General features: G+C 49.6%; 1 pseudogene; it reads right to left on the bottom strand.

The window, feature by feature from the left end:
• Positions 1-1,521: 1,521 nt before the first annotated feature.
• The window catches only part of LOC111827443, a 29,186-nt pseudogene continuing 18,343 nt past the window's right edge, over positions 1,522-12,364 (bottom strand).

Raw genomic sequence — 12,364 nt, 5'->3', positions numbered from 1 at the left:
TGACATATGTTTGCTCCCCCTCTTAGCGCTATGTGTTTTAAACAGGACCACCTCCCCGAGAAAGGTTGTTTCCCCAGGTGAGGATTTTTCCCTGGAGTTAACAGGACTAAGGAAGAGAATAAATCAGTGAAACTCCCTAGTGTTACAGAAATACCATGTACTACTTATGAAGAACTTGGACTAAGACTGTTGGCAATAAATTTGGGACTTGTTGGGCCCACATCCCCAGGGGTCTGCCCACCAGGGAAAGCACCAAAGCCTATACCCCTGGAGATCCACCGACACAGGGCAGTCCCAGGGAAGCTGGGAGGACATAACCTTTACTAGGTAGGATAATCTCCTTCAGTCACTTCCTTGTAGCCTATCAGTAGAGCAGTGACCTTGGAATAGCCCTTGTAATGGAACACAGAGATTAACCTAGACAAGATTAAAATCAACAGAACTAGATAGAGACAGGATTTTTGGCAAAGGTCAGATAAGAAACAAGGAACTATAGAACGTTACCCAAAACATACCATGATGTAATTATACAGGCATGCTTATGGGATCAAATAGTATAAATATAGATGTAACAGGACAATAAAAAAAGAGAACCTCGCTATGCTGACCAACTGAACGCTACCTCTGTGTCCTTCATTCTTCGCTGACTCCGTCCACACCTTTGGGAACCCCTGGACCTGCTGGGGCTGGACCCCAGCAACATATGACTTATGAGTTCTGCTCTCAAGGTACATGCAAGCCAATGTGGGTGATAGACAAAGGCATAGAAAAGTTCAATTAAATGTATTGTGCCCTAGAATATGTTATGTGCATAGAGGAAAGAGCCTTCCCCTCTACCTGGGGGAATGGAACATGGCTTCATACACTGGAAGAACATTAAACTATGGGACAAGAAACAGAAGTTTGCCCAGGAGTAGATAAGGGTAGATAATGTGTATTAGTCAGGATGGGTGAGGTTATGCTGTGGTAACAAACAATCCCTAAATCTCAGTGGCCTAATTTAACAAAGGCTTAGCAGTGTTTGCTCTCATTGTGTGCTACAGCATCCTCATTAGAGAAGCAGCTCTTCATGAAAAAAAGAATAAGAAAAGAAGAAAATCAAGAGTACAGCTGTTAAAACCTTTGCTGAAGCCTCCGTTTGGATTAAAGTGGCCCCCAGTCGGACCAAATGGTATGGAGAAAGGGAGCTAAAAGCTTGGCTGTTCCAAAGAAGCCTCCGAAGCTGCAGACACTGAAAATCCATTCAGAGAAAAGGAGAGGTGTCTGAAATAGAACGGTGTCTGTGGCTTCAGCTGACAGGAATTGGATTATTCACAGGTGGAACCCCCAGCCTATCCCCAAGCCCACACTCTTCACACGCCTCTGAGCTGCCAGCCGTGGGCTGTAACCTGTGCCATCTCTTAAGGGCAAGGGTGACATTTATTAGACCTTTTTCTTTTTCATGATGCAGAGTTGTGCCTGGCACGAAGGAAGCACCCAGTAACCATCTGTGGAATGAGGAATGAGCATATGAATGTCTCTCTATTCTCCCAAAGCAAGACTGATCATCTCCATGTATGCGTGGAATGTCAGGACCAGCGTCCTATGGAAAAGGGAGGGAACACACCTGTCGTTTTCAAACATGATGGTAGCAGCGAAACCCTTTTATTAAAAAATATTCTTTAAGTAACATTTACATTAAGCCCAAGTGTGTGTTGGTTTTTTTTAAAAAAGGGGATGAAAGTGGAATGCCTCTGGTTGATGTGGGAACAGGGCGCCCTGAACCTCACTGCCTCAGTCCCCTTCCGTCTCCCTCTCGAGAAACTTCTGGACATCCTTGGGATTTTCAACCCAGACTGAACACCACACATTTAAATAAATCAAACTGCACCAACAAAACATCGCAGCACTTTCTCAGGAAACCCGCCTCTGGCTTTCATCTCTTTCTCGAGTTGAATCCGCAATTGTCTCCAGTCTCCTCTGAGGGTGGGGTCTGGTGCATTTCGTTTCCCAATAGTTCTCCAGACCAGAGGGCTGAGAGAGGCCACTGGGTCCGGTGTCCTCAACATGACACGCCCTGCAGGCCCCGGGGGCTGGGTGCCTCCAGAGACGCAGACTAGCTAAGCAAGGTCCCAGGGCCTCCCGAAGGTGGGAACCCCGGCCTGGGGCTCCTTGCCTGCAGCAGCTGCTTCAGGCCTTTCGTCTAATACTCACTTCTCACAGTCCAGGCCTCGGGGGAGCCTGGGGAGAAGATACCTTGCTACTCACCCCTCCTCTCAGGCTCACTAAAGAACCCTGGACACTATATTAGCAGATGAGGGTTGTAACCACCTCTGTGAGTGTTACAGAGAGAGCACGGATGGCCGTCCAAGCCCTGTTCCCAGCATGGCCAAGCTGAGCCCAGGAGAGCCAGGCCTCGGGCCCCATGGATGCTGTTGGGGGGGAGGGGGGGTGGCGGGGGGCAAAGTGTGCTCATTTCCTACCTGCAGCGCCTCCCCTGGCTTCCCCTGAGATGACAGGGCTGGAGAGCTTGATACACACTGTCCAGTGCCAGACGGGGTCTCTCGTCCCCTTGTCCTCCTCCTCCTCCATTAAAACCCAAGGTCAGCCTTAGACAAGGCCAGGCTCTCTCCTCACCTCTGAAACCGTGAAGCTGAATGCGGGAGGCTTTCATTCTGTCAACTGGGGAGCAAGGGACGCCCCCTTTCCCTTTGTTCACCTGGATGTGCTCAATGACCAGAGAATCCACAGCTAACCCCTGCAGTTCAGCATGGCTCTTGGCATTTTTGAGCACGTGCAGCGACAATTCAGCACTCTGTTGGGGGCCACTGACCCTGTGTTCGGCCCAGCTGTTTGGCCTGGGCACACCTACCAGCTCCACCCTTATAATGAGGAACGGCACCCACTGCTTCTGTAAAATGACAACCCTCAGATATTTGGTGGCTTTGCGGATATGCAGCCCTGGTGGCCTGGGCGGTCTCACTGGTGTTCTTAAAGTGAACAGGGACATTTGAACCTCTTGATGTGCATGCTTTTGTAGGGTTCTCTGGGTCAAGTGAGTAGCGAGCCATTTTCAGAGGTCACTTCTGGCCCCTTTCCGGAAAAGTCAAATTGAAAAATTCTTAATATATATATATATATATTTTAAATATGAAAACTCTACTTATTAAGCTAACCACAGTTCCAAGCAGCATAACAAACATTAAAACCCTTGTGCACACTCTTTTAGAGCGTACGTGCCTATTCTGTTGCATTCACATTTGTATGACATCTGAGTTCTTCAAGAGTCACCCAAGAAACACGTGTCTGACCCATAGAAGTAGCTCATGCAGGTCAGCGCAGAGATCAACTGAAGTTCCTCTGCCAACTGCTACACACCCGGTGAGGCGACCTCCTCCTCCTCTTCCTCCTTCTCCACCCCTACAACCATCACCGCCACCACCTCTGAACCACTGCCTCTGCCTCCTGCCCCGCCCCTGCCACCGCCTCGGAGTCCCTTCTCACCTGCAGGTCCAGGTAAAATCCTCTGCAATGGTTTTTTAAAGGGCGTGGTCTTCCTATTTTCTGTCAATTTAACTGAAAAATAAAAATCTCTAAGTTATCCAAATATCTCATCCACTTGTCCAATGTGCTCTTTGTTTTCTAAATGAACCCGAGCCTTGCAGTAAGCACCTTATTTTCCTCTGTGGTCCATGTACAAGCCACGCCCTCTTCCCGGGGATGCGGGGACTCTCCTCATTAAGCCACATGTTTGGAGGAGCTCGGCCTTGGCCTTTGTTAAAGCCTCCGAGGCCACCCCGTGGCCAAATCCTCCTCCGCCTGCCGCCACCCCTGCCTCTGAAATGAGCGCCACTCCATCTCGGAAGTGGTTGTTGCTGCTGCCGCCACCATGGAAGCCGCTACCTCCACCGCCTGGACGAAAGCCGCCACGACCCCTGCCTCAAAAGACATGCTCTCCTTCCGGCCCCATGTGCACCTCCGGCCGGGTGCACACCCCGCCTGCCCGGGTATTACTTTCTACATCAACAGAATTTTAGATATCAGCAACTACTTTACATATATGACCTTGAATATATTGTAATAGATTGTATAGGCCTGTTCCTAGTATTGAATTTTCTAAAGGAGTTAACCGATCGTTCCTCTGGTGTTTAAAATTGGAATCTAGAACCCTATTCGCTCCATTGATTAAGCACCTGCTGCAGCCCAGACCGAACACCAGGCCCTTGATAGACCTTTTCTCACTTAACCTTCCACTATCCTTCAAGGTTAAGTATGTTCATACCCATCTTCCATCGGAGGAAGCCAAGGCCTTAGATCAGTGATGGCGAACCTACGACACGCGTGTCAGAAGTGACATGCGAACTCATTTTTTTGGTTGATTTTTCTTTGTTAAATGGCATTTAAATATATAAAATAAATATCAAAAATATAAGTCTTTGTTTTACTATGGTTGCAAATATCAAAAAATTTCTATATGTGACACGGCACCAGAGTTAAGTTAGGGTTTTTCAAAATGCTGACACACCGAGCTCAGAAGGTTCGCCATCACTGCCTTAGATCATACTGTTAATAAGTGGCCGAGCTGGAGTTCTAACCCAGCACGATTTGACTCAATCCGACTGAAGTGCACATTTGTTTACAAAGGTACCTCTCTGTGGGTTTCTTAATGCCAGCTCAAAGACTGCATTATATTAAACCTCATAAATATGATTAGAAACAATAATCACTGTATATTAGTACATGGGATCTGATTCTGAAATAAATGTTCCTTGTAGCATGTTAACCTTTCTCCCCAAACACTGACCCCCTGTCCCCAGTGAGCAAGGGCCTAGGCAGGTCTTGGGGCGGGCGGTTCTGTATTGGAATTCCATTGAAGTGAAGCTGCAGCAGCTAACTGTCCAGAACGCCTTCTCCAAGATTTCTCCAATCCCATAAGCCCGTAGACTTATAAGACCACCATGTGAAATGAAATTGGCTACAGAACTTCCCAGGGCCTTACCCTCAGATAGTCCTGGCGGAGCAGAGTGTGGCATCTACTGGGTTTGTTTGTTTCTCTCACCCGGGGACTCAGTTCTCAAAGGAATCTTCAGATCAGAATTGGAATTTTTCTGTGTTGTTCTAGAAAGTGAAATTTATGAGTGACAAAAGGAAGTGGAACTCTATTTCAGTATGACATAAGAAAGAACTTGGTACTCATTGGAACAAGCCAAAAATAGATGGGGCTGTCTTTTTTTTTTTTTAATATATTTTTATTGATTTCAGAGAAGGAGATAGAGGGAAAGAGAGAGAGAGAAACATCAATGATGAAAGAGAATTATTGATCGGCTGCCTCCTGTACACCCCACAATGGGGATGGAGTCTGCAACCCGGACATGTACCCTTGACTGGAATCAAACCCAGGACCCAGACTGACGCTCTATCCACTGAGTCAAACCAGCAAGGGTGGGGCTGTCCTTTTAGGTACTGAGATGCCTGTCACTCACAGATTCAAAGAGAGATGAGTGAAGCATTGGACCTGCTCTAGAAGGGATTCCCCCGCCTCCCCCCCCCCCCCCCAATGGTTATTTTTTACTTTTGGTTTTAAGAAGGGATTTTTGCATAAAAATAAATTCTGTGATTCTCAACTGCATGCTTTGCATTTCTGTCTGTTCTTTGTAGGACTAACGTGTGGCCTCAGGGGGAACATCCCGGAGGTCATCAGATCTAGTGTTCAAATTCACTTCGAGGTTGGGATGTTGGGTTATGAAACTGGTTCATTTCTGAAGGTTTGGATTGATTTTAAAGACCATCAATCAATTGTTTGGTCCGAATTCATTTTGCTTGAGAATGTCTGACGTGTTAACAGCCGTGGCAATTAAAATTGAATGGTGGTGTAATCACCATCGCAAATATTTAAACAATGTGATTATGTAAGATCTATCAACAGAGTTCCAGGGCAATAAACGTGAAGGGAAAATAAGTATTGCTCCAGGGTTGAGAACATGCCATCTCTTCTGTGGATGCCTCCCGGATCTTCACGGTTCCAGACAACCAGACAAGCTCTTGCTGGCCCCTCACACCGACTTCTGACAGGGCTAGGCCTCCACCGGCCCCCCATCTTGGGTACTTTGAGCTGAAATATGCCCTCCAGTTGTCTGCTTCGATCATAATCACACAAAGGATGTTCTGTGCTTCCCTGGAAAGTCAGTCTGCGTGGGGTCTTCCCAAACATCCCCTGAGCTGGGAGCTGAAGTGCTGGTCCCGGGGGTTCTCATTCAGTAGGTTCTCATAGGACCTACTATGTGCCTACCAAACCTTCTAGATCTGTTTTCATCCTCACCTTACTTCTTAAAAAAAAAACTCACAGGCACTGCCTCCTGGAACCCAGAGGACCCCAACACACCACATTCAACATATCCCAAACCGAACTCATTGTCTCTCCCCTTCGGCACACCCCTCTGCCGAATTCTCCCTTTCAGGGATGGCGCTCCCCGTTACCCACATCAGAAACCTGGCAGTCGGGCCCACCTCCTCTTCTTTTTCATCTTATATCCCGGCGGACCCTCGCACTCTCTCCTGGGCCAGGAGGGCACGCAGCCGAGGGCCAGTTGGGTGTTTGACCTCCCCCCCTACGCACTGCTGGTGTCATGCTCTGGCTCCAGGGGCTGCCAAAGGCTGGTGAGGGTTTGCCGGCGGCTTCATCAGCCTGGGCTGTGCAGAGTGTTTGGGTTTGGACGGAGGCCAGCTCGGTGGTGAGTCATGGCTCCAGCGAACCTCCACCACCCACATGGGAAGGACTCCAGGCAGCTACTGAGGGGCCGGCCTCCCCGGCGGTGGAGAAGAGGGCACAGCCGATGACAAGCCTTCCCAGACCGGGCTGTGTGGCTTCAGTGGTCCCCGCTCCTCACTGCGCTGCCTCTGCCCCGGCAGTCACCGCACTCGCATTTATTCATTATTTACTTTATTTAATATATTTTTATTGATTTCAGAGAGGAAGGGAGAAGGAGAGAGAGATGGAAACCTCAATGATGAGAGAGAATCATTGATCGGCTGCCTCCTGCACACCCCCTAATGGGGATCGAGCCTGCAACCCGGGCATGTGCCCTTGACCAGAGTTGAACCCAGGAAGGACCCTTCGGTCTGCAGACTGATGCGCTACCCACTGAGCAAAACCAGCTAGGGCCACACTTGCATTTAGACCTTGGCCAGAGGGAAGGCATGTGTGGATGGTTGTCCATGCATGACGGTGGCTGCTATCCCAGCAGCTCCTGGTGCTGCCACCTGGGGCTGTCCCCCTGACCAGTGCTCCCTCCCCCCCACCTGCACTAGAAGCCAGCCCCAAAGCCTGCTCTCATCTCACTCATGTCCTGTGTTTCCACACCTCTGGGCCACCCCTTCTCTACTCTGACATTTGACTTGGCCATCAGAGCTCTCAAAGCTCTTCAGTGAAAGCCAACCCTGTCCCTCCGGTTGGAATTACTTGCCATGGTCCCTGTGTTCCCAAAATATCCGGTAAACTTACAAAGGTGTGCAGCAGTCCTTAGACATTTTGTTGTAACTTAGAGTTCATGGTGTGCGCGTGTGGTGTGTCTTGCTCACTAGAATGACCTCTTGGGGAGCAGCGACAATGTGTGATGGCTGCCTCCCCAGAGGCCAGCACAGACCCATCAAGGAGGCTTGTTCTCGGCCAATGCTTGTCAAGGACTCACTCCCATGGGGCCTGGGAATGGGATGGATCCTGGGCCAAGCTGCTGATGCCTCATTTGCTAAATCCAGTCTGCATTTTGGCTGTTCTCCCTCAGAACAAATCAGAGGGTCAGACGTAGGAATGAGCTGCTGGCATCCAGGACAGTGCGTCCTGGCCATAATGATTTAGGGTTAGCTCAAAGCAGGGCCGGAAACAGATGAGACCTCCTAAGGCTCCATGAAAAATCCCACGAGTCTCTGTAATGTTATAGGTCAACTGTAATTGGGGGGAAAAAATCACCACTCTCTCCTTGAGACGTGACAAGGATGCTCTTTCCCAAGGCGCCCACCCGGCCCTGGCACGGGAACTGCTACTCACCCTGAAAGGGATATCAGGTCCTCTGTGAAGCCAGCCGCACTTGCTCAGAAAGACTCCATTGCTTCTTCCTCTGGCTTCTCCAAACACCCACCTCGTGCCTCTGTGACAGCGTCCGGCATATTTATTAAGAGGATCTCCTTACCTATTTGCTTCTCCTACTCTCTGCCAGGCTCATGTGGCAGTTCCTTCTGGGAAGAGTGATCTGAGAGGAGCCAGAGTAGACAACACGCAGAGGAGAGCAGCGGGGGTGAGGAAAGACCTGTAGACCGGGCCTCAGGAGGCAACCGTATGCTGCAGTCAGCTCGGGACACTGCTGGTGTCGCCTGTCATCTCGGTGTACTTATGCAGGGCACACACTGTCGCTCTCCACGGTGCCTGGTCTGGGCCATACAGTTTCTACCACCCTATCATGTGGATTACGTACAGAAACCAAGGTGTTCGATCCACAGGAGCCTTGGGGGAGCCCATTGCTTCTTGGATCGCGAAAGGGCCACATCAGGTGTGGCCAGGGCGTTCTGTGTGGCCTCGAGTGAACCGAGGACCTGTGGGCAAGGGTGATGTAATGACAGCCTTTCCCTCCTCCTGTCTTGTTTACGGTTGGGCACCAGGACTTGGCACCGTTCCTGGAATATATTAATCTCTTGATAAATATTTCTGGGACAGGGGAGGACTGGGAAGGGGGGGAAGGGGAGAGGGAAACGTACAGCCGCAGAGTTGGCTGCATCTAAGGCTGCGCTCCCAGCCGTGGAAGTGCCCATGAGAACCCAAAGGCCCTTTGCTTGGCCAACAAAGCTCTCAAAGTTCCTCCGTGAAAGCCAACTGAGTCTCTCCAGTGGGAATTACTTGCCACTGGAATTAATTGCTTGGCAGGGGAGGCGTTGTGGGCTGATTGTGTCCCCTCACCAAAACAAAGATAGGTTGAAGTCCTACCCCCAGGACCTGAGAACTTGACCTTACTTGGAAATAGGGTTGTTGCGGATGTAATTAGTTAAGAGGAGGTCATACTGGAGTAGGGAGGAGCCCTCATCCAATGCAACCGGTGGCCTTGTAAAAAGACAGCCGTGGAAAGACAGACACACAGGGAATGCCCTGTGACGAGGAAGGCAGGGATTGGAATTACGCAGCTGCAAATCCAGGACTCCCGATGGTTGCCAGAAACCACCTGAAGCTTTCAGACATCTCGCTTCCAGAGCCGTGAGAGCAAACATTGCTTGAAGCCACCCAGTTGGTGTGGTACCTTGTGGCAGGTCCGGAGAAGGAAGACAGAGGGATTACTCACTGGGTGGGAAGATGCGCGGGAAGATGGGCGTGATGCCCCCAGCCTCTCTCTCTAAGCGGATTAGCTGAAGTCCTGTCTCTGAGTCAGGCTGGCCGTGACGGTTGTCTGACACACTGCACAGTCCCTCGTGTGCCCGTCTGGCCCCGGACAGGGGGCCTGTACCAGGGAACAGAGCACAGGTTCAGCTGGCCACCTGCAGCACGATGTCCTCAGAACTCCCTTCTCTGTCCAGCTGGCCATGGGCTCAGGGCTCTTCGACTCCTGGAACCTCAGAGCCTGAGGAAGTTCATAAAGATAATCAGGCCCACCCATCAGTGGCCACCCAGATTCCAGGCCCAGCGAGTGCTCCCTTCTCTCTGCACACATGCCATGCTTATTCCATTAGTTGTTTGCATTTGATTCCCGCCCCCCCCACCCCACCTTGACGCCTGTGCCCCACCCACCACCCCTCATTTTCCTCCGGATTCCGCTCTGAGCACACGTCCCCCAAGCATCATATCTACACCAGCACCGCCACCCTCTATGCCTTTGCCCAGCTCTTTGGCTCTTCCTAGCTCTTATGAGTAACAAATCATATATACAGTCGTTCTCCCTACCCATGGTTTTGAGCTCCATGGTTTCAGGAACCTGTGGTCAACTGCAGTCCAAAAATATTAAATGGAAGATTCCAGAAATAAGCAATCAATACGTTTTAAATTGTGTTCTATTCTGAGCCTCCTGATGAAATCTCTCACTGTTCCATTTCTCACTTAGTAGCTGTCTTGGTCATCAGATTGACTGTCGTGGTATCTCAGTGCTTATGTTCAAGTCACCTTAACTTTACTTAATCATGTCCCCAAACACAAGAGTAGTGATGCCGGCAATTCCAGTACATCAGAGAAGCCGTAAAGCGCTTCCTTTAAGTGAAAAGCTGAGTGTAGCACAATAAAGTATTGAGAGACACACACACATACACACACACACAGAGAAAGACACAGTACTGTATATTGTTATGTTTTATTATTAGTTATTGTTGTTAATCTCATACTGTGCCTAATTTATAGAGTCAACTTTCCCATTGTGTACATATAAGGTTTGGTGCTGTTCTGGGTTCCAGGCATCACTGGGTGTCTTGGAATGCATCCCCGGTGGAGAAGGGGGGTGACTGCATATCACAGGTACAGGTGCACTTGTTTCTGACTGTCCCCCACTAGAACATAGTGAGCTCTCAGTAAGTACTGAGCCAGTGAATGAATGAACGAATGAATGAATGAATGAATGAAGCAACATTCCAGCTGAGCTAGCCAGATGGAGAGCATCCCTGGGAAGAGCATGGAAAACGCTCAGCAGTAAGATCATCACAGTCAAGAGAGAAGTTCCACGCAGAGTGAGAAAGAGTCCGGAGAGAAGCAGCTCCCCAGGCCGCGTGGAGCTGTGTCCTCCGCCTGGCGCAGCGCCCGTGGAATGAGCGCCTTGTGATCCTTCCTGTTTCCTGCATCTTCGGGATGACAATCGCACCTGCACTGATGCTTGGAGAGCAAGGGGTAAAGGGTCAAAGATCCCTTCACTTTGGGCTTGTCATTGCATCAGCTTCCTCAACTTACTTTTAGAATAAGACCGGTAAAAGGAAATAGATAATAACCATGGTATGTCTGTGTAGGGATAATTGTACTTCTTGGAGGAGGGGAAAAGAGATATCGGATTTATTTCAAACAGCATGGGCCAGCTTCTTTAAAGCTATGCTATCTTTTAATTCTCAGAACAATCTCTTTGATACAAGGATTACTTGCTCCATTTTACAGATGGGAAAACTGAGGCTAGGAGGAGCTAAGTAAACTTACCCAAGATCAGTCAGCTTGTGGCCCAGGATTCAAGCCCAGCTCTTCTGACCCCAAAGCCTGTCTTTTCTCTACTGTCCCCTCCCAGGTTTCAGGCTCAGATGCTTTGGGGGTGAAAGACAAAAAGGCTCTCTCTTTGTGTGCGTGGACTTGGAGGAGGCCTTGGCCCTTGTGCTTCAGGGTGATCTTGGGAACGTCAGGTAGCTTTTCTGAGTCTCAGTTCCTTTATCTAAAATGGCCCTGTCAACTTTACTAAGTAGAAAAATGTCTCTGAAAAGGTGACTAAACAACCAGGATTTGACATTGAACCATGCCCAAAGCGAGGAAGGTCCTTATTCTTAGCACTTCACTGTGTGCGTTGAGAGTCTGTGATGAAGGTGGGATCTGGGACCCTCCCTCTGTCTCCCATCCTATTCTCTCCTTAGCTCTATTGTAGCCCTGAAGGACAGCTCCCAAGGGTGGGGCTGGAGGAACCAAGCCCATGAGCCCTTCTACTTCTGTGTGGATGGTGGAAACACCGACCACCCACAGCTCTCCTGGGGCAGCGAACTGACCACTCAGAGCCACAAGGCAGCCTCGCTCCTGGGCATGAACTGCCTGTTCTGACAGTACAAATTCTGCCTGGGCCTGACCTGATGATGGCAGTTCTAGAGAGTTCTAGAGCTTTCAGAGAGTTCTAAAGCTTCTAGAGCAGTGGTTCTCAACCTTCTGGCCCTTTAAATACAGTTCCTCATGTTGTGACCCAACCATAAAATTATTTTCGTTGCTACTTCATAACTGTAATGTGGCTATTGTTATGAATCATAATGTAAATATCTGATATGCAGGATGGTCTAAGGTGACCCCTGTGAAAGGGTCGTTCGACTGCCAAAGGGGTCGTGACCCACATGTTGAGAACCACTGTTCTGGAGAGTTCCAGGACCTTCCTGAGAAGACCTCCTGGGTACCGCACTACAGACTGTATGCCATGGACGCGGGCACAGGGCAGGCAAAGAACTGCTGTCCCCACTCCCACCGCCGCCACCCATCCAATGACTCAATCATTTCCTTCCACTCACATTATTGTTTCTTCATGATAGAGGGAAAGCCCTTGAATGTGAAGGCCTGTGTCATGGGACGAGGTTCCACCTCTGACTTCACCTTCCAGACAAATGGGAGATTTTAACATCTGCCTGCCTCCTGCAGTCCTTACGAGCATGTAAGTAATACCTGCCACAGTGGCTGGCCACGACAGGCAGGGGACGG

The sequence above is a fragment of the Myotis lucifugus genome, unplaced genomic scaffold, assembly GCF_000147115.1.
Source record: "Myotis lucifugus unplaced genomic scaffold, Myoluc2.0 scaffold_165, whole genome shotgun sequence".
Taxonomy (NCBI): domain Eukaryota; kingdom Metazoa; phylum Chordata; class Mammalia; order Chiroptera; family Vespertilionidae; genus Myotis; species Myotis lucifugus.
This window is presented reverse-complemented; position numbering and strand designations above follow the sequence as displayed.